The sequence below is a fragment of the Martes martes genome (genome assembly GCF_963455335.1).
Source record: "Martes martes genome assembly, chromosome: 16".
In the NCBI taxonomy this organism is placed as follows: domain Eukaryota; kingdom Metazoa; phylum Chordata; class Mammalia; order Carnivora; family Mustelidae; genus Martes; species Martes martes.
Window position 1 is genome coordinate 24,865,816 of NC_137904.1, and position 23,258 is coordinate 24,889,073.

Below are 23,258 nucleotides of genomic sequence, written 5' to 3' on the forward strand. Positions count from 1 at the left end.
GGAAAATTGCTCCGTATGATAAAGTCGAGAGTGTGGCCGCCCGACGAGAAGCTGGCAAGAAAGCCTGAGAAGGAGAAGAGAAGATAGCTCTGGAACATCTCAGGAGCAAACTGGAGGCCAAGAGACAGCCAGTGTCTCCCAGAGCGTGGAAGAAGAGAACACATTAGAGGTGACGCTGGCAGGCCAGACCTTCTGACTCCAGAAGTTCGGTAATCATCTACACTCAACAGCCTGTATCTGCAGCTGATTGAAGAGTCCAGGGGAACGTTCTAGGTCCTGCTATAGACTCCCCATGGGGCAGAGAAAAGAAACCATGCACAGCCAGAAAGATGTGCTGAAAGCAAGAACTCAGTGGAAATACACTAAACACCACTAAATTTAAAAATGGTTAGAATGGTAAATCTTATGCGTATTTTACTACCATTTTAAAATTTTTTTAATATTTTATTTACTTGAGAGAGACAGACAGAGAAAGAGTGCAGGAGGAGCAGAGAAAGAAGGACAAACAGACTTCATGCTGAGCGCAGAGCCTGACACAGGGCTCAATCCCAGGACCCTGAGGTCATGACCTGAACTGAAATCAGGAGTCAGACGCTTCGCCAACTGAGCCACCCAGGCGCCCCTTACGACTTTTTTTTTTTTTTTTTAATTTAAACCTAATACCACATCTCACTGAGTCTAAGATTCTCACCTTTGCACAACGTAACCCAATTCTGAAATCAGGTGCACCTTACAATCAATAGTATAAGACCGTCGGCAGCATGTTCGCTTTTCCGATGGTAGATAAAATAGCAGTGCTTCTCCCAATTGATATTGGGAGAACAGGTCTGTTTCCCTGCAGGTCTTCTCTGGGAAGTAAACTCGTGTGTGCCCTCAGACCCAGATCCTCAGGAAGCACAGGGACACCCTGACTGTGGGGGGCAATCCTGGGGAGCACAAATTCCACGGAAAGCCGGCTGGCCTGCCCACTTGTATTTTATTAAGTCCGACCCTGGCCTGCCAAGGGCCCGCGCAGCTGGGAAACATGGGTCTGTAAAAGGAAATTAGTTTCTCAGATGTGCAATGTTTGCAGAGGAAGTGAAACGTGCTGTTTACTCCGGGAATCCTGTGTCCTGCCCTTAGGAGTTGCCTGTGAGCTTTGGAGGGCCACACCGAGACTCAAGGCCCCCAGCCCTCCGGGGCCGGAGGACAGCCCATCTGCGCAACGGTGAAGGCAGTCAGCAATCACCTAGGAAATGCTCTCCCCTTCCTTCAAAGAAGTGCTGTTTTATTTCAGATCAGCAAACCCAGGTGTCTTCCTGAGCCACCGTGGAGCTCTGCCTCTGACTACTTCTGAACCCTCCGTCCCAGCTTGTCTCATTCTGGCCATGCACTTGAGGGAATGACGAGGGTCTCCCCCAGGCCCAGAAGGCTAAGGCTAAGCACAGCCATTGGAGGAAAGCAGTGAGGGTGACAGCAAGAATCAGGGACAGGAGACCAGAGGAAATATGTACAGGGTGTCCTGTACTTTTATTTGTTAAATCTGGCAACCTGCTCAGGGCAACCCAAAGGCCACCAGGTCTCTGGCCCCCGGTGGCCACTGGATGCAGCCCCCTCCTACCGGGGCCAGCAGGGAGGCTCTAGGCTTGGTGTTTACCGAGGGAGATGGCATCCCCCCAACTCCCTCACACTTCTGTGGGCCCAAGCTCCCTACAGGCCACTCACCTTCTGCTGAGAGCCTCAAAGCCTGCCTCTCTCAAATCAGAGGGTCCAGCTAAGGGCCTGCCAGGGCCAGCCTCAAGGGCATGGGTGATCAGCAGAAAAATGGCTGCCAAAGACATCCACGTCCCAATCCCAGACCTGTGACCATCACCCTATGTGGCCGAAAGGACTTTGCCGATAGGATACAGAATTTTTAGAACATCCTGGATGATCCAGGGGGGGCCCTAGATGTAGTCTTCTTATGGGACAGACGCAGAGAAGGTGGCTACGGCGACAGCGGGAGGTGTGGCAACAGAAACAGGAGGAAGGGGGCATAAGCCAAGGTGCACCGGCGGCTCCCGGAGCTGGAAGAAGCAAGGAAACGGTCCTCCCCTCGAGCCTCAGCAGGAAGTGCAGTCCTGCCCACAGTGGGATTCCAGCCTAGGAGACACGTTTTGGGGTCCTAGCTTCCAGAGCTGTGAGAAAACAAGTTTGTATCATTTCAGGCCGCTTGGTTTGTAGTAAGTGGTTACCGATCACACAGGGCCTGTGCTCCAAGGGGCTCCACGCTAGCTCTGCTGGTACAGTCTTAAAATTCTGATTTTTGAGCACATTTTCATTTTGCACTGGGCCCCCCAGTAGCTGGTCCTGGGCTACGGTATACCTGCAGCTCCCACCGCTCCCCCTACTAAATCCCGCAGGTCATGGGGAGCATCAGTATTACTCAAAAATGTGGCAGAAAGGCCTGGTTCTCATATTAGAGCAATCACAATTTCTTCCATGAGAGCACGCAAATTTCACATACATTTAAACAATACAAGAAGAGATTTCCGATTTTTTTTTTTTTTTTTTTTTTTTTTAAATATCAGGAGGTTTCCTCCTAGCCAAATGCCCAAGCCTTCCGGAGGGTACACTAAGTCTCCTTTGCCCTCAGGGATGGCCCCCCTGAAGCAGCCACAGTGTTTCTCCAACCAGCACACTCTACAGCGTCACCCCCTCCAGGGAGCTTCCGAGGACTGATCACACAGGCTTGGTGGTCTCTTCTTCAGCCTACCCTCTATAGATCAAAAACTCCCTGGGCTCTCCAGCCTCACTCACCGCTCCTGATGTGTGTGCCTCTGTTGGCGTGTCTGTGGTTCAGACCCTGTTTGGGACTCACGGGGTCAGCAATTCCAGCCCAGGCTCCTGGTCATGAGCTGCTGTTTGAACGGGACTGTGCGGGCTTTGGAGTGAGAGTTGGGGGTTTAAATCTTGGCCCCGCCAAGGACCCGGGGCATATTCTTTCCATCATTCAGCTACTACCTGAGTGCCTGCTAGGTGTCAAGTACTGCTCTAGACACAGGTGATACAGCAGCACATTGGGTTCTGGCTTTTCAATCTGGCATCGTCCCCACCCCTTAGAGTCTCCTCTATGCAGGGAAAGCCAGAATCACATTTCCCAGGATCTCCTTCCCTGTACATTTCTGGGTTTGAGATCGTCAAGGAGAAGTATTCAGAGGTGCTCTGGAAGTCAAAAGAAGCCCTCTTTCTCTGCAGTGGTTGCAGGCAGATGGCAGACATTAAGTTCGCCACAACTTCCAGGTAAATGCAAGTGAGCTGGCCAGCAGCAGCTTTCTGGAAAGTTCTTTAAGTTTCGCAACAGCTTCTAGGCAGGCTCTTGAGAATTTTTTCCTTGTCACAATGGACTGAGACAGCTGACAACCAATTCTAGCATTTCTCAAAATTCATAGTAGGCTCCCAGTAAGCTCTTGAGAACCACCCACTTTCCTGCAACAAGTGGAGACCACCCATGCCTCCACTGATCTGGACTCCCTGCTGTCCTCCTGACAACTGTGTGAGCCTCTAATTCCATGGATTAAAACCCTTCACATATGTACTCTCTAGAGTGCTTCTGTTTTTCTGATCAAGCCATAGCTGAAACCAATAGCCCACAAATCAAGGTCTCTGTCCTCAAAAGAGCTTGCATTTCGAGTGGGCTGAGGCATATCAGAAACAATCAAGGGAATAAATACAAGTTACTTCAGTGAGGGTGGTCAAAGGGGCCGTCTCTGAAAGGTGACTCTTCAGCAGAGACCCAAATGATCCAAAGGAGGCAGCCAGGGGGAAGGCCAGGAGAACTTTCCAGACCAAGGGTAACAGCAAGTCGAAAGGCCCCCATGAGACAAGGAAGATGGGATATCCAAGAAACAGCAAGAGGCCTTCACTACTAACCAGACTAGAGAAGCACCCCCGCCACACACCTCCCCTCCGAGCTACCACTAGCATCTAAGCAGCAGAGGCTGCTTCCAGAACCTACTACCGCCTGCAAGGATCATTCTCAGCTTTTTGTTTACTGAACTACTGTCCATCTACCCTCACTAGGATATAAGCCCAGGTCGTATAAGGTCAGGGTCTTGTCTGGTTTCCCACTCTGTCCCTGATGCCCAGCACAACACCTGACCGCTGGATGTGTAATGTTTGGCCAATGAACCAAACACTGAACAAAGTGTGATAAAGGCCATAATGGAGATAGACTCAATAAATGGCCACGTGGGAACGTTAACTCCACAGGGACAGAGAGGTGGACTCGGAAGGTATTTCTTACTGACAATATTTGTAGGGCCACGCTGATGAAAGAAGTGCGCTCAGGGGAGCACAAAAGAGGCCTTTGATGTTACACGTCTGGCTCTGTTTGCCCAAGCCCCGGGCTCAGTTGGGCTCAGTCCGACACAGACATTCTCCGGGGCAGTAGGTGGGAAAGGACTTTCGAGGCTAAAGACTGCTTGCCCTCAGACAACACAGCTCCCCTCTAAATAGAAACCGGCTAAGCTTCCGAACCAGGGATGTCTCCAGGTGTGTGGGGAGAACCGGTTTCAGGGGGAAGGCATCTGTGTTTGCACTGACCAGGATCTCTGCATGGTGGACGCTAACACATAGACATTTTTCAAACCTGAGATGTTTGTCCGGTTATGTTGCCATGGTGACACCCAATATCCAGGACAAGACCAAAAGATGTAGCACCTGAAATCCATTGGCCAAGGCAGGTTGCTAAGTCCTCTTCTTCCCTCGTGGTCCTTCCTTTCCCCTCTCTGCTCAGTTTCCCATCATAACTGAGGCACAGAGTAAGGGTTTGGGAACCAAAATGACCTTTTTATTTTTTTTTTTTAAGATTTTATTTATTTGTTTGACAGACAGAGATCACAAGTAGGCAGAGAGGCAGGTAGAGAGAGAGAGGTAGGGAAGCAGGCTCCCTGCTGAGCAGAGAGCCCGATGTGGGGCTCAATCCCAGGACCCTGGGATCATGACCTGAGTCGAAGGCAGAGGCTTTAAACCACTAAGCCACCCAGGCGCCCCTCAAAATGACCTTTTTAAGACACAAATCCGATCCTGCCAGTCCCCTGCTCTAAACCAGTCAGGGCTCCTCTGCTTTCCACCTGAATAAAATCCAGAATCCAATATGGTGGTCCGCTCGGCCCTGCGCGAGCTTCCCTGCTGATCCTCACACTTCGCTTTGGCCTCTGCCAGGGCTCTCAGCAAGCCAAGGGCTTTTCCTCCTCAGTCCCTTCGTACATGCTGTTCCCTGGCTGCCTGACCATTCTAAGTATCTGTCACCTCCTGGTATCCATTACCTCTACACCCCTATACGAAGAAGCTCACCTAAATATTCCCTCCCAGAACTCAATGGTTTTCCTTTCTAGCCCTACCTTTATGTAGAACTGTACATCATACATCCATCCAACACAAAGACCATCAGCCTCTCTTAGTTATAAACTCTTTAATAGAAGTCTTTCTATTTGTTAACTCTTCTAATCCATTGCCTAGCACCACGCCTGGTATGCAGTAGGTACTCAAGAGACATTTGCATTGAATTGTTTAGCTCCTATCCCCACTCCAAGGGAAGGGAGGAGATAAGCAGCACCACTTGCTAACCCAGGGGTGGAGGGAGGGAAGTGTGAATTGGCAGGGAGTCCCAGCTCAGCCCCGCTCAGAGATAAAGAAGATTCCCAGCATAGGTTCCCAGCCCCAGAGAGTCTCCTGCTGTCACAGTCCCTCCCTGGTTGGCCTCTAGAATTAGGGAGAAGCTGCCTATAGCTGGGACCAAGCAAAACGTACTTCTAGGTTAAATTACTTGGTGCTTGGGAAGCCTAGTCATTCCTCAAAGCATCTTTTTCACCTTAATGATAATAGTAACTAGTTTTTAGTAACTACGCCATCCCCTGTGCCAGAAATTGTGCTGAGAGCACTTCACAAGCATCATGTCGTCTAACCCTCACAACAGCACTCTGAAGTTAAGGTTACTACTATGCCCATTTTCAGATGAGGATGCTAAGTCTTGGAGAGTATAGGAAAATTGTCGAAAGTCACACAGCCACTTGACTTGAAGGGCTTGAGCTCTTAGCCATTAAGTAAGGCCGCTTCCCCATAAATATAACTTATTTCTCCTTCAATCAGCCTTCTGCACCGCCATCAGGCACAGAAAAGCCTGAGATCCCCTCACTAGGCATGAAGATTAGTTAGGGGCGCAGGGTGGAGAGCACAACTGAAGAAGCTGGATGTTTGGCCTTACTGGGACGAGATCTAGAACTCCATGGAAGAGTATGCAGATGGATCAGGAGGACTAGAAGTATATTAAGCCAACTAGAGAATAATTTTTTAATTCTTTTTTTTTTTTTAAGATTTTTATTTGGCAGAGAGAGAGAGACACACATGCACAGAGAGAACACAAGCCAAGGGAGTGCGAGAGGGAGAAGCAGGCTCCCCACTGAGCAGGGAGCCCAATGTGGGACATGATCACAGGACCCTGGGACTCATGACCTGAGCCAAAGGCAGACACTTAATGACTGAGCCATCCAGGCACCCTGGAGAACCATTTTTTTTAAAGGCTGAAAGTATTAGGTACTAACAACAGCTGCCACAGAAGACAGAGCTTGAGATCTCAGCTGCTTACACAGATTGGTTTCTATCTCATCCACATCACATAGGCTGATGCTGGTTATCAGCTGCCCTCCAAGAGGTGACTCAGGAACCTAGGCTGTTCCTATCTTGCAACTCCACTATTGGAGTCCTTAACGCCAGCTGCCTGGAGGCCGAAAGTCAGTGTGAAGAAGGCTTTGGGCTGCCTTGGTCTGAAAGAGCCATTCTGCTTTCTCTCGCATTTCCATTGGCCAGAACTAGTCACATGGTCTCTGCTAAACTGCAAAGGAGGCTGGGAAATGTAATCCCCGTATTCCCAGAAAATAGAAAACAGTGGGATGAACACAACATGGTCTCTACCATATTGTATAAAGAGGTAAAATGTAGGGATGCCTGGGTGGCTCAGCCGATTAAATATCTGTCTTCAGCTCAGGTCATGATCCTGGGGTCCTGGGATCGAGTCCCATATCAGGCTCTCTGCTCAGTGGGGAGCCTCCTTCTCCCTCTGTTTCTCCCCCTCCTTGTGGATGCTCTGACAAAATCTTTTTTAAAGGGAAGTAAAATGTAATACTTGCAAATAACCCAGTTAAAAATGGGCAGAAGATATGAATAGACATTTTTCTAAAGAAGACATACAGAAGATGGCCAACAGACACATGAAGAGAAGCTCAACGTCACTCCTCAGGGAAATATAAATCAGAACCACAATGAGATACCACTTCACACCTGTCAAAATGGCTAAAATTAACAACACAGGAAACAACAGATGTTGGTGATGATGTGGAGAAAGGGGAACCCTGTTTGCACTGTAGGTGGGAATGCAAACTGGTGCAGCCACTGTGGAAAACAGTATGGAGTTTCCTCGAAAAGTTAAAAATAGAACTACCCTACAACCCAGCAACTGCACTACTGGGTATTTATCCAAAAATACTGATTTGAAGCAATACCAGCGCCCCAATGTTTATAACAGCATTGGCAATAATGCTAATTATCGCTAATTATTTGGCAATAGCCAAATCATGGAAAGACGGAAAGACCCCAGATGTCCATCGACTGATAAGTGAATAAAGAAGACAGCTAGACAGAGCTGAGTAATATTCCTAATATTCCATACATATATATGGAATATAGAATGAAACCCTTCCATTTACATCTACATGGATGGAACTAGACAGTATTATTCTAAGCAAAATACATCAGTCAGAGAAAGACAAATACCATATGATTTCACTCACATGTGAAATTTAAGAAACAAAACAAATGAACACAGGGGATAAAAAAGAGGCAAACCAAGAAACAGACTCAACTATAGAGAACAAACGGAGGGTTGCTGGAAGGGAGAGGAGGGGTGGGCTAGCTGGGTGATGGGGATTAAGGAGGGCACTTGTGATGAACACCAGGTGTTCTAAGTGATGAATCGCTAAATTCTACACCTGAAACAATATTACACTGTATATTAACTAACTAGAATTTAAATAAAAACCTGAGGGAAAAAATAATAAGCTAAAAAAATGTAATCATTGTACCTCATGTGATCCTGCCATGGACAATATTTACATAGGCATATAGGCAAATACTGGATATTGGTTCAACCAAAAGTCTTAATATAACTATATTAGGAATAGAAAGAGCAGAAGTGAATGCACGGGGGAGTTTCCAGGATTAGGGAAAGAGCTAAATTTTTTTGGTAGGAGGTCAGTTGATAATGTAGAAAACATTTTAATTGAGAAATAGCATTATGAACAGATTATTTAGAAATATGGTAAAAGGGTGCTTGGGTGGCTCAGTCAGTAAAGCATTCAACTTTTGATTTCAGCTCAGGTCATGATCTCAGAATAGTGAGATCGAGCTCTCTAAAATAAGTCTTTTAGGGGCCCCTGGGTGGCTCAGTGGGTTAAGCCTCTGCACCTTTGGCTCGGGTCATGATCTCAGGGTCCTGGGATCGAGCCCCGCATCAGGCTCTCTGCTCAGCGGGGAGCCTGCTTCCCCTCCTCTCTCTGCCTGCCTCTCTGCCTACTTGTGATCTCTGTCAAGCAAATAAATAAAATCTTAAAAAAATACATAAATAAAATAAAATAAGTCTTTTAGGGGCACCTGGGTGGCTCCATGGGTTAAACCTCTGCCTTCGGCTCAGGCCATGATTTCAGGGTCCTGGGATCGAGCCCCACATCAGGCTCTCTGCTCAGCAGGGAGCCTGCTTCTTCCTCTCTCTCTGCTTGCTTGTGATCTCTTGCTCTGTCAAGTAAATAAAGAAAGAGAAAGAGGGCAGGCAGAGCAGGCAGAGGGAGAAGTAGGCTCCCCACTGAGCAAAGAGCCCAATGCGGGACTCGATCCCAGGACCCTGGGATCATGACCTGAGCTGAAGGCAGCCGCTTAACTGACTGAGCCACCAGGCATCCCATAAATAAATTCTTTAAATAAATAAATAGATAAATAGGTAAATAAATAAATAAATAAAATAAGTCTTTTAAAAAATAAGTAAATAAATATGGTGGAAAACCCAAAAGGAAGCCATAAAGCCATAAACTCTACCCTACCATGAGAGGTAGGGTATAATACTGTATTATCCTAATTTTTTAAACAGGTATTTGTTTTGCCTCGAGAAAAATTAAAATTCATTTTTAAAAAGAAACAGAGCAAGGTAACATCGTTGCCTCCCTAGTGGGCAAAGTGCAAGGACAAACACCAGGTAGGACACATGGTGGAAGCACAAAGCAGAAACCCAGAGGCACGAGTCTAGTAAAAGCCACATTGTCTCCCGACTCTGGCCACCCTTTGGAGGAACAGGCTTCAGCAGGGCTCAGCGGACACACCCTAGGTTGTGCTCCAGAGAAGGGACCCCAGAATGGTAGGTTATGCTATGGAAACCCCCAAATCGCAGCGGCTTCACACAAGTTTCTTTTCACTCCTGTTCCTGTCCTGTGAGAGCTGGGGGAGTGGCAGTGCTGTGCCCAAACCAGGCCCTCAGGGACCGGGCGGAAGGAAGCTGTTCTCTCCAAGAGCAGCACCATGGGTAACACATGGTCTCCTCAGGGGCCTTCTCTGGAAAAGCTGGAGGGTGGTTCACCCGCCCATGAATACTTCAGCCCAGAAGTTACACATAGCCTTTCTTCTCACAGCCCATTGGCCAGAGCCCCACCTGGCTGAAATATCTGCCCTCCACACACCCCAGGGGGTGGACAGCTAGAGTTGGTGCACACTGATACTCTCTACACAGACCCTAACTTCCCATCACCAGAGACATTTTAGGAGGGTTGGAGAAGGCAGGGACTCCATGACCGGGTTGGAAGATTCGGGGCTTGGCAGTCAGGGCTACAGCCTTCTACCAGGGTCAAGCTGTGGACACACTGATTGGTCCCTCCCCTTCACATTACCCGAGTCTGAGACCTGCCATCTGAACCCACTACAACATGGAATGGGTTGTTATTTTGAAGCATTAGGGAAATGGAGAAAGCCCACCAAGGCTCAAATGCCCCAACCATTCCTGCCTTTAAGTAGAACCTCATCAAACCAACCATAAAGAACACAAACCAATGGGCAAATGAAAATTTGACATAATTTTCAACCACAGCGGAGCTCCACCTCAAGACCCACCATGTCTGTTCAAGTCCAACTTCCCTTTCATTTCTCTTTCATTGGGTGACATGAGGCCAATGTCACCCAACCCCCCCCCCCCCATCTCACCATTGTGTTGCTCCAGAAGTCCTCATCGGCCTGGGTAAACAGAATCTCCACTGTCCTGTGAGGGGATTCTATTCTAGATCTCTCTCCATGTTCAGAATATGCAAAGGTTGTTTTTATCAAATTGGCTCCAGGATTTTCAGACAAGAAAACCTTTTATTGTTTTTTGTATTCTTAGTGGGAGAGGGACATAGGAAGAGGGCAAGAAAGAATCCTAAGTAGGCTCCATGCTGAGCTGAGGTGGGGTTCAAGCTCACAACCCTGACATCAAGACCTGAGTCAAAATCAAGAGTTGGACGCTTAATGGACTGAGCCACTCAGGTACCCCCAGGAAATTTTTTTTTTTTTTAAGATTTATTTATTTGACAGACAGAGATCACAAGTAGGCAGAGAGGCAGGCAGAGAGAGAGAGGGGAAGAAGCAGACTCCCCGCTGAGCAGAGACCCTGATGCAGGACTCGATCCCAGGACCCTGGGATCATGACCTGAGCCAAAGGCAGCAGCTTAACCCACTGAGCCACCCAGGCGCCCCCCTCCACCAGGGAAATCTTTAAAACTGGTCTGCTACCATCTATGTAAAGATTATTCCTAGGGCCACATAAATGTCTTAGAGAATGAAGTAGTAGTAACAATAATGACAATATAACAAGAGCCAATTTTTATTGAATGTGCCAGGCCCATAGTGGTTTACTGATTTTAACTCTTTTGGTTCTTCCAACACCCCCAGGGAGGCAGGATTATTACTCCCATTTTATTAAGGATGAAAGAGACTTAGTAAGTCCCCTAGAAACCCACAACTAATAAGCAGAAGAGCCAGGATATGAACCCATGCAGTCTGGCACAGAGCCCAAGGTTTGGAGTTTTACAGAATTTAAGTTCACAAGAATCCCACTTCACATACCATGTGACCTTAAGAAAATCGTTTTCTGATCTTTGAGCCTCAGTTTCTACCAGAACGCAGGTGCTAACATCTACTTCTCTAGAGGTTGTGGAAGATTCAATGGACTACCCTCTGTAAATTTCTCAGCACGAGGCTAGACATGAAAGCAGCAAGGTGAGCTCGTTTGGGTATGCGTTCTAGCCAAAGTGGCCCTAGACTAGAGTTCTTTTTTTTTTTTTTTTAAGATTTTATTTATTTATTTCACAGAGAGAGATTACAAGTAGACAGAGAGGCAGGCAGAGAGAGAGGAGGAAGCAGGCTCCCCGCCGAGCAGAGAGCCCGATGCAGGACTCGATCCCAGGACCCTGAGATCATGACCTGAGCCCAAGGCAGAGGCTTAACTCAGAGCCACCCAGGCACCCTAGACTAGAGTTCTTGATCTCCTTTTGGAGCACCCCCCAGCTCTCCCCACCATCATGGTTTTTCATCCATTCCATAGAGACCAGTACGGTTGCACACCGTGAGGCAAAGTGGTTGCAGAAATACTTTCATCCTCCCTCTCCCCTCTGACTACTGGGCATTTGGGTCATTTCCAGTTTCACACTGTGGTAATCACTCAGCCTCACATGTTTTGCCTGGGCTTGTACCTGGCTCTACCTCTGGCATTTCCTCCCATTTTCTGAGTCAGACCCCTGGAGGTGCCTGAGGGGAACTGGTTGAGAAGCGCCTCCTGGCACAGCCCTCACCCTGGCCTGGAAAAGGCAGAGAAGACACAGCTGTCTGCCACCGCCCGGCACGAGTTGGGGCCCCACCTGCCTGTGTCTGGAGAATATCGCCCTGAACGAGAAGCTGCATGATAAAAACGGGTTGGAGCAAAATTCACGGTATTTCCCCACATCCACTTTTAGTCATTGCTCAGCTTTCACACCCCACCCCACCCCCACAAGAGCCACAGGCCGGAGCAAACGTGCACTGCCTCCAGAGAGACGCCCAAGGGTGCCACACCACCTCTTGGCTTTTAACTTCATACTTAGGACACACCAGAGGATCCCAGGGCCAAGGATTCAAACTAAACTCTGAACCCCAAATGAGAAAGAACCAAGCCAACTCTCTGAACCCGGAATTGGAAATCCCAAGACAATTTTTCTCCTGAACCATGAAGCAAATCCAAGTTTTTCATGGGAAACATCCAGTGAAAAATTCTGACCTAGATTGTAGGCTTTGGAGTAAAACTGAGCTTCAGTTTCTCAATCAGTAGAATAAGGGTAAAAATTATTTTCTTAGTCCATCCGGGCTACTAGAACAAAACTGCCATAAACTCTCAGTGGCTTAAACATGAGAAGTTCATTTCTCACAGTACTGGAAGCTGGATGTCCAAGAGCAAGGTGCTGGCCGATTCCATGTCTGGTGACATCTTCCCGGCTCAGAGCTGGCAACTTCCTGCTGTGTCCTCACATGGTGGAAGGGGTGAGAAAGGGGTGAGAGGGGTGAGGGAGCTCTCTGAGGTATTTTTAATAAGGACACTAATCCATTCATGAGGGCTCCAGCCTCATGACCTAATCGCCTTCCAAGTGCCCCACCTCCTAACACCCACACATTGGGATTAGGATTTCAACATATGAACTGGCATTGGGGGGTGGGGGTGGGGGAGACAAAAACGTTCAGTCCTTAAGACTGAAGAGCAACATTCCTAGCAGGTCCCTGATACAGACACAGCCCAGGAGCATTCCCTCCCCAAAACACTCCCCCCACGCATGGGAGGCAGTACTGGAGTGAGAAAGACATGGCTTGGCATTGAAAGAAACTTCACTTACTCACTCTTCTTTCTATTGGACCTCGGTTCTCTCATGTGGAAGATGGAATAATAGCTTTCTCAGAGGGTATTCACAAGAATAAAGCAAGTTAGTTTCTGTACTTCTCCGTCCTCATCAAGGAGCTGGAGTCCCAGAGGGCTGTCCAAGGTGTGCTCACTAACAAGTGGGATCAAGGTCTGGTTGGTGTCTGAGGGCGTTTCTCCCCTCCCCCAGCTGGAAGTTTCCCCTGTGATAACATTGCACATGCAGAAAGCCAGCCCTTCCCCTGCCCTGCTTAACCAGTCCTAGCCAAGGGGCTGGAAGAGAGAGCCCCACTGTTCCCCGCCTCGGCATCACACTCTGCTACAGGGGTAACCACTCTAGTCAGCTCGTGCCCCCAAATATCTTAAAGAACTTGGAGGGGAATGTGTCCTCCCAGTTTTCACTCAAGACAGGACTGAGCCAGGAGACAAATCCAAGGGACAGTGGTCACACAGCTCTCAAAATTGCTCCTGGCTCCCCCTCTAAGAAGCATCATGACCACATTAAGCTGTCAAGCCTGTCTCCTGATGCTTCCCTGGGATGGACTCTTCCCCCAGACAACTTTCCGGCAGTTCACCAGACACATTTGAACCCACTGGCACAAGATGGGACCAACCAGCACAACTGGTTCTCTGCACCAGCCCCGGAGAAAGTTCCAAACTGAGTGACATGAAGCACAATTGGAACACCTAAATGTTCTCTAAGCCCAACTTGAACCAGTCTCTGGATGAGGGTCATGGTTTTGACAACAAGAAAAGGGATCCTTTGAATTTTTTTAAAATAAAAAATTTGCTTTAAAACAATCATTAAAATTTTATGACAGTTAGAAATATGAACATCTACTAGAGAGTTGAAGATATTAAAGAATCAGGTTCATCCTCTTCTGGGTGTGATAATGGCACCGCGATGGTGTGTTTTAGAAAGGTCATTACTGAACAAACAGATGTTACCAGAGGGAGGGGGGAATGGGGAGATGAGTAAAATGGGGGAAGGGAAGTGGGAAACACAGGCTCCCAGTTAAGGAATAAGTCATGGGAATGGGAATAAAAGGCACAGTGTAAGGAACATAATCAATGATACTGTAACAGTGTGGTATGGGGACAGATGGCAGCTATGCTTGTGGTGAGCAGGATACAACGTATAGAATTCTTGACTCCCTATATTGTATACCTGCAACTAATGTAACATTCCGGGTCAACTATACTCAAAAAAAAAAAAAAAAATGAAGAAAATCATATGGAGGGGTGCCTGGGTGGCTCAGTTGGTTAAAGCCTCTGCCTTCAGCTCAGGTCATGATCCCAGGGCCCTGGGATCGAGCCCCACATCAGTCTCTCTGCTCAGCGGGGAACCTGCTTCCTCCTCTCTCTCTGCCTGCTTCCCTGCCTACTTGTGATCTCTGTCAAATAAATAAATATTTTTTAAAAAATCGTATGGAAGAAAATATACTGTGCTGCACTATATTTATCGGGGAAAAAAAAAAAACCTGCCTATCAGTGGACTCTTGCCATTCATACCCACGTTATTCAAGGGCCAATTGTACATCTAATATACCTCAAACCCCATTGTCAAAAAATAAAGCACATCTTCTTTAAATTCAAATCACAGAAATGGACCACATAGGAAGCCTCAAATTATACCTCTTTAAATCTGAAAAGGCAGAAATAGAAAACCTTTGCTAGTCACAAAAATAATGATTAAAAGTAATAAAGCAAAATCTCATACCTAAATATTTCAATTTTTTAAAATAATTCTTGGATTAAAAAAAATGAAACCGGACTTTTACTTCCAGGCAAGACAGCCAAATGGAGGCTAGAGTTCCCTCCCACCTGAAACAACCACACCAGGAGAGTTTTGAGACACCAGACATCGTTAGCAAAGGGCAGTGTCCCCAGAGTAGCCGCGTTCAGGCCACAGGGCTAGAGGGGGACCCAGGAAGGGCCTGGCAGACTCCGGAGCTGAGGAGACTAAAGTAGCTAGATTTCACAGGACAGCGTACCCAAGAGAATTCCAAAAATGCTAAATAGCTCTTGACTCCACCTGCCTCTCTCCATCTTCCTTGGCACTACCTGAGCTCAGCCCATTCTCAGGAAGATTCCCGCAGCAGTCCTGCAAGCTAATCACACCACACCCTTCAGTAGCTCCTCACTGCCCTTGGGATGAAGCAGGGCTCCATACCTCCTCTAATAAGGCCTCTTGTGATTCGGCCCCTGCCGGTTCTTTCATCTTGTCCTTTATCCCCCTCCCGCCCCACATTTCACACTCCAGCCAGAGTGAGGACGTGCAATGCTCTCCATGTGCCACACTCACTCTTGCCTCTGGCCTTGGGCGGACGCAGTTTCCTCTACTTGGGTTTGCCTCCCTCCTCCCCTTCGCCTGCCCAGACTTCTTAAGACTACTTCCTCCAGGAAACTTCCCCAAGCCCCACAAGACGACGCTAGGCACTCCTCCTGTGGGCTTGCCCCGCTCCTACCACTGCATTACCACTCCTGCCACTGCTGGGGCGCCTGGAGGGCTCAGTTGGATGAGAGGCTGACTCTTGATTTTGGCTCAGGTCATGAGATTGAGCCCCGTGTCTAGCTCCGTGCTCGGTGTGGAATTTGCTTGAGATTCTCTCTCTTCCTCTCCCTCTGCCCCTCCCCTCACTTGCACCCATGCTCTCTCTCAAAATTTAAAAAAAAAAAAAAAAAATGTGTATCTGTTCATCTTCCCCAGGGAGCTCCCTGAAGGAAAGACTTGACTTTATCCACCTAGCACATAGGAGGACACTCAATAAATACTTGTCCAAAAATCAAGTGCCTGAATAAATGGACAACAGTCACATAGCTACCTTGGAGCAGTCAGCGTGTAATCTGTCTCCCTCTGAAGCCCCCATTCTTTCATTTCTCTGGAGCGCTTGGGAAGAGCGGTTTAGGGACTGATAGCTTCTGGAAGGTTGCCTTCAGGCTATGTTAACTTTTTTTTTATTTTATTTTAAGGTGGCCTCCCCCTCCAAATGAATAGTCACGGTCTCTCTGTCAAACAAATTTATTATTTGACAGAGAGAGGGAGAGAACAAGCAGGGGGAACAGTAGAGGGAGAGGGAGAAGCAGACTCCCCACTGAGCAGGGAGCCCCATGTGGGGCTCGATCCCAGGACCCAGAGATCATGACCTGAGCCGAAGGCAGAGGCTTAACCAATGGAGCCACCCAGGCACCACAATAAATAAAAATCTTTTTTAAAAAATGCTGATGCCTGGGTCTCACCCCAGAGGTTCTTGATGGTCCAGAATACAGCCTGGGCTTCCCCGATGATTCTAGCAGCTGGCAAAGTTGAGGACTGCCCTGAGGGTTACGTTCCCTTTTCAGCGTGGTTCCTATTTACTCTTCAAAACCCAGGGCAAACATCACCGCACAGGACCCAGCCCACAGAAGGTGCTCGACAGGGATGTGGTGAATGAACAAACAGGTGGATGAGTGAATTCTTAACTGGGACGTGCTGCCTGAGGTGGAAACATCCCAGGCTGATTAGCAACCAGGAAGCGACAGTCCTGGAGAATCCTGGTCCCTCTAAACCAACTGGAAGGCTGCAGCACTCAGAGGTAGAGCAGCAAGACACGACATAATTGTTGTTCGATCGTTAAGCAAAGTTTTCTCCTTGGCGCTTTTACAGTTGGGCTCAGGGATCAGTTATGAAAATGCTGAATAAATAATGAAATGATGGCCTGGAGGGAGCCTTTGACAAGGAGGGCTCCTGCAGCCATCTGCAAACATGGGAGGTACAGGTTTAGTGAATCTGGCAGGTGCGCTAAATCCTGACTCCCGGAGAGGAGGCTGGGAGAAAGGCTGTCCTCCCGCGTGTCTCTGGAGGATTGTGACTGCTCCCAAACAGCTCACACACCTGTGTACACAAGGCCACCATCCAGGGCCTCACCCCTGGTCACCTGGTCACCTAAGAAGCTCTTCCCAAGAAACTGCCCCCAGCCTCTCCACCCCCACACTCCTTGGGGGTTCTGATTGAATCCATCTTGGTGGCGTTTTGTCACTGAGAGTTTAAAAGCCGACTTACCGCCCCCCCACCGCCCCTCCTGCCCTGTCACCCTGCTGGGTAGTTCCAGTGCACAACCAGATGTGAGGAACACCGATATAACCAGAAGGGACGTACCTGTGACGTGTCAGAAGGGCCGTTAGCAGACATCTCCACTGCAGTTCTCAGGCCAAAGTCTATACCAGAACCATCTGGGATGCCTTTAAGAAAAACGACTAATTGGGTCCGCCCCCAGGCCATTTTAAAGCTCCCAGGTGATTCCAAGGAGCAGCTGGGCTTGAGTGATGGGGACCCACTGGGCAAAAGCGAGGCATCCCCCAACTCGTGCAAGAGTGAGATGTAGGCGGAGGGGTGGCTTGTGAAACATCCTAGATCCTGCCCCAAAGAGTCCACAACGGATTTGGCTAGGCTCCAGAACGATGAGCTTTTAACAAGCACCTATTTTTTTTTTTAATTTTAGTTAACAAGTACCTATTTTTAACAAATACCTTGCCACTAGTAGCAGGCTGCAAAGTTGCTGGATCACGGGGGTTTCCTAGAACACGTGAAACAGATTTCAGACCCCACCCCAGACTCAATGAACATGAATCTTTAGGAGAGAGACCCAAGAAACTCATGTATAACAAGCTGCCCAGGTGATTCTCGGACTTGGCATATATGGCAAAATCAAGCTAGGGCATTGTAAATCCTGAGAGGTCACCTAAAATCAATGAAAAGATAAATGACCCATTAAGGTTTCCCACCCTGAAAGAGCTCTGAGTTCGATCCGTCATTCAGAGAGTCCGCCAATAAACGTTGTTTAATAAACACGCCTTCTCCACGGCAGAGATTGCTAAGAGCTGGGTTATCCATTGAAATACAAGCCTCCACCTTCTCTCCACCCACGTGGGCATGTCTGCCTCCCCCAGCAGACCATCTCCAGTTTTTCTCCCAAGACCCCAAGCCTCCCACAAGTCTCCTTGTCCTTCAAGACCTGCTCTGAGCAAATTCCGCTGACCTCTGCCCTTTGTTGCCTTCCCACCAACCCTGGACACACACCTGCTGGCCCATTTATGATCATGTTAGCAATTACTGTCTGCACCACTAGTCTGAGCTCTCCGGGAGGACTGGGTCTGTGGCTCGTTTGTCCTTGTAACCCCAGAATCTTGTGCCTGGTAGGCATTCGGTGGAGGCTATAGCTTATCTGGGCAGAAAGACTCATACGCACGTACACAGAAGAATAAGTGCTCTGGTTGAAGTAAATATTTACAATGAAAAAACAGGTCTATCAGTCCCAGACATGTGCTTGGCCCTATAGGAGACAGAGAGAAGGATAAAACACAATCCTGTCCCAAGAGTCCCCTCAGTGTAAGGAGGACGGGTGGAGAGCAACAAACACAATATAAGTTTACCTATATTTCCTGCTACGGAGGTAAGCAGAGATAAGGTGTCCCCAGAAGAGACACATCACTTCTGGTTATCATCGGGGTGTGCCACGAGAAGAAATAGTATTTGAGCTTGGGCCGAAAAGGAGGACTTGTATATGAATGAGCAGACATAGGACAGCAAGGCATCCCAGGAGGAGGGAACACTGGGAACAAAGGAATGGAGGTGGGAACAAGAAGGTGTGTTTAGAAGGGTCTCAAGAAGATAGCACAACCCACAGACTAAGAGCAGAGTGTCAGGTGTTGGAAAGCCATCGACAGGAGTCTGGAAGGACCCCAGGCCTCCCTCATCCTCATAGCTCCCCAGGGTGGCCACCAGAGGAGTCTGGTTTCCCTTCATCTGTTATTTCTACATTTTCTAGACTTATACTTCTTAATTAATTCAGTTTCCTCAATTCACACATTCCCAGTACTTGCGACATTTCTCCTGGGCCTCAGAAGTATATCACATGAAAGCTGAGTGATCTGTGTTCAACAGCAGCTTGGCAGAGCTCCCTAAGCAAGATCAGGAGGTGGCTGCATAGAGGCCAGCCGGGGAGGCTGGACCCTGCCTGGGTGGGTTCATGGGATGAGCTCAAAATAGATCACAGCGTCCCTCGAGGAAGGGGGCTCCTTTTTTGGCCCTCCCTCCTGGTCCTAAGGGTTGTATCCTGCTCAAGGAGCACCACATGACCTGGGTGGTCCTGGGTGACCTCTAGTAGAGGTGGACAGGGAGGGCCATGAGTGTGTTGGGTGGCTCTGAGCCCAGGAGAGCCTGGAGAGAAGGAGCCAGAAGTCTGTTCTTGGACTCCTTGAGTCAAGGCAGAAAGGGGCAAGAGCAGTAACCAGACATGGAGCAGGGGTCATGGGTCTGAGAGGAGCTAATGATCACGGCAGCATGAAAGGACAAAAGTGTCAAGGGCAGGGGTTGGGGGTCATTGTTAAGTGAGGACGAGATAGAAGCTGGGCATTCCCCAGCACATTCCTGCAACGGGGACTAGAGTCTTAGATCCCCATCAAGGACGGGGACCAGGCTAATCCTTCCTCTATGCCCTCGTCTGTTGTGACCACCTGCGAGAAACACGGGGGAGCTGGCTAGTGGCTGAGTGGTGGGGCTCATGCCCTCTTTAGATCAGCACTGCCCACCACAGACACAATGCAAGCTTCCTACGTGATTTTAGATTTTCCCGTAGCCTCACTAAAATCTAAAGGGAAGCAAGTGAAATTAATTTAATAGCTCATTTACCCCAATCTATCCAAAATACATTCCAATATGTAATCTATATAAGAGTTATTAGTAAAATTCTTGCATTTTTTTCCCAACCAAGTCTTCATGTATGCTGTATGGTCCTGGGTGACCTCTAATAGAGGTGGACAGGGAGGGCCATGAGTGTGTTGGGTGGCTCTGGGCCCAGGCCCATACAGCACATCTCAGTTCAGAGAAGCCACGTTTCCAGTGCTCAATAGCCACATGGGGCCATATATTGGACAGGGAAGCTTCAGGTGATCTGTCTTGCAGATGGGAAAGAGGTGAACGTCTTTGCCGCACCCACGGCTAGAGCGGAAGCAGCTGGAATGGTGTCCCCTTCTGGCCTCAGTGCCCCTCCATGTCCCTCCTGAAGTTACTCGATCAACAAAGATGCCCTTGCAGACAGAGGATGGGGGCAAATGTGGTGTGCTCCCCACCAAGCAACCCAAACCTGTCCTTGAGACCCACATGCTGGGGGAGTATGAGGCAGGTCCTCAGACTTGCACGGTATTAAAAAAGAAAACGCTTCTTGCAAAGACTGCCAAAAGGGATGTATTAGTCCACTCCGGCTGCCGTGACAAACCACCACAGGCTGGGGGACTCAACAGAAATTTGTTTTCTCACTATTCTGAAGGCTAGAAGCCCAAGACCAGGGGTAGGCAGGATTGCTTTTGTCTGTGGCCTCTCTCCTTGGCTGGTAGATGGCCGTCCTCTCCCTACGTCTTCACATCGTCTTCCTCTGGGCCTCCTAATCTCCTCTTCTGATAAGGACACCAGTCAGGTGGGATTAGGTACCTCCCTCCTTAACCTCATTTTTACTTAATCGCTTTTATAAAGACCCTACCTATCTCCAAATATGTCACTTTCTGGGGTATTGGGCATTGAGGCTTTGATACATGAATCTGGGGGGACGCAATTCACCCCATAACAGGGGGGAAACAGAGGACACTCTAAAATTCAATGCTGATTCCAAATTGCCAAGATCCTTGAGACCTTGATAGGAAAGACAGACACCAGCAGGGGGAGGGAGACTACCCTTTCAAAGCTTCAAACACGTGTATCTAGAGAAGAGAGCCTTTTATTTTAGGACGAATTCCCTCCATGTGTCTCGTGATTGTGAGGATGTAAAGCAAACGCTCCATAGATACGGAGACAGTCCAGACAGCCTTGGTTCCCAGGGGCCCGGTGAGTCTGTGGGATGCCAGGAAAGCAGAGGAGGGCCCCTCATTTTGCATGTCCTTATGCAGGAGACACTCACAGGTGGTGAGAAACTGAGGCAGGCCTGATCTCCACCTACAGCTGGAGAAGAGATGATAGGAAGGACCCGGGCTGGACTGCTAATGTCCACCTCGTGATGCCATTCGAGACTGAAGCTGCTCCGGCTGAGGCTGGATCACTGGCTAGCGAGGCACAGTCGTGTTGTGCTCTCAATCACCAAACGCTCTTCCTCTACAGGGAGCTGAGGTCCCCACTGTCAATCATCCTGCAATACAAAGACTGAAGCTTCAGGCATTCACCTAAAAGGGAAAGAAACTTGTCCCCATAAATCTGCAGGAGTATAGGACGAACCAGCTGAGCCAGAGATCCGCAGGCTCTGGGACATGTCCACTGAGCCACGTCCTGTCCAGATGGCCGGCATGGCAAGTGACAACCAGGACAGAACCGCTGAACACAGAAGCACCCCCACACACAGAGAGTTGAGAAAAGTCGAGAGGAGAAGACAAGCAAGACGAGGCTTAAGTGACCATAATATGGATAGCAAATGATAAACTATGTCCGTAGCTACCGGTTGAGGTTTGGACTTGTTTGCTCCTGCCACTGGGCTGTGACTTCCCGAAAGCCTAACTTCTTACATGTCCTTGTTTTTCCAGAATGATCCTGGCACAGAGAAGGGACTCAAAAATCGTGCAATGCCGGACAGGGGAAGCCAAGTCCAGTCCTTCAGAGAGGAAGGCTGAGGCACCTGGGTGTCAGGCCATCACAGGTCCAAGAGGAATCCTGGGGAACCCTGGCTGATGGTTTCTCTTGGACTTCCTAACCGAAAGAGATGGCCTGCCTCCCATCTTCAACAATGCTCTCAACAGAATCTGCCCCCCAGAGAAACAGTGTTGAAAAGCCAGCAGAAAAATTTAGCAGGAAATAAAGTGGAATGGTTAGTAGTAAGCTTGGGCCCAGGCAAACAATCCGTGATGAAGAAGAAAAATAATCAAGACCAAACCCCTGGACAAGACCAAACCACCAAGGTCTTCCTTTCCTGGCAGTAAGCAGTTGCTGAAATGATTTCTCTCCCAGGGACCCGAACAGTAAGGAGGAGCTAATCAACCCAGACTCCTTCCTGCCTGGACTGAAGTCAAGGACAGACAAGGTCAGCTGGGGGCTGACCAGAAAGGGGGTCCAAGAGCAAGGTTGCTTTGCCGACAGCATCCAAAAGCAAAATAAGCAGGGCAACCTTGGTCTCAAGGTCTCCCTCCCTGCAGTCTTTCTGATGAAAAGGACTTGGTTCCACTGCCAAGCTGGAAAGGAAAGAAAAAAGGAAGAATGAGAGAGAAAGGAGAAAAGAGAAGAGAAGAGAGAGGGAGGGACAGAGGGAAGGGGAGAGGAGGGGAAGGGAGGGGAGAAAGAAAGAAAGGAGGAAAGGGAGAGAGAGAGAAAGAAGGAAGTAAGGAAGAAATTTAGTAAAAAATTCATACATAGACTTGAGATGGAGCATCCAGAAGCAACACCCCAAATCATGGCCTGATAGGGAAACTATCACCAGTACGACCCTATTGCAATCACTGCTACAGCCAGTACCATTTTCACTCCTGAATCAGGAGTTTGAAGACCTTGCTGCTTCTGGGAACCGCGGCCACCACCACCACCACCACCACCACAGGCTGGACCGCGGCCATGCAGGCCAGCAAACATGGCGGCTTCCCCCACGGCCTGTTTCCTCCAGTGGCTCCCCTCTGGATCAGGGTCTGTGCTGTGCATCTGATGGATGGAGACTAGTCCCACACCTGTGTCCGCGTCCCAAGGAAGGCAGGAACGTGAGTTCTGACTTCCTCACCGGGAAGACAGAAGACGCATTTCTCCAGACATAGAAAAACGAGTAGAAAAGACACCACGCATTTGCAGGATGAAGAAAGTTCTGTGGAGGGAAGGCGGTGTTGGCTCCACAGCGTATGTACTTACTTAATGCCGTGGAGCCAGAGTTAGAAATGGTGAAGATGGTCAATGTTATGTTACGGGTCTTTTACCACAATTTAAAAAAATTTCATGGGGACCAAAAAAGTAAAATAAAATTGAGAATTAAAAAAAGAACTAATAAAGACAACAGGCAGCTGCCAACATGACCCATGGCCACCACTGGTCTCCTAATGTTTGGTGGCTCCGTAAATAACCAAAAGGCGGCCACGCTGGGCTCCCAGACCCACTGTAGTTGTAACTGGTCACTGCTGAACACTTCCCAGTTTACTGGGCATTTTTAGCATTCTTGGTACTTCCTGTTACCCTTGCTTATGCTACACGGGATGACTGCTGCTTACCTCGTCTGTATGTTTCCGCTTTGGGGACCACAACTGGGAGAAGCCTAGAAGAATCTGGAACACAGGGGAAATTTAACCAAACAGGCTC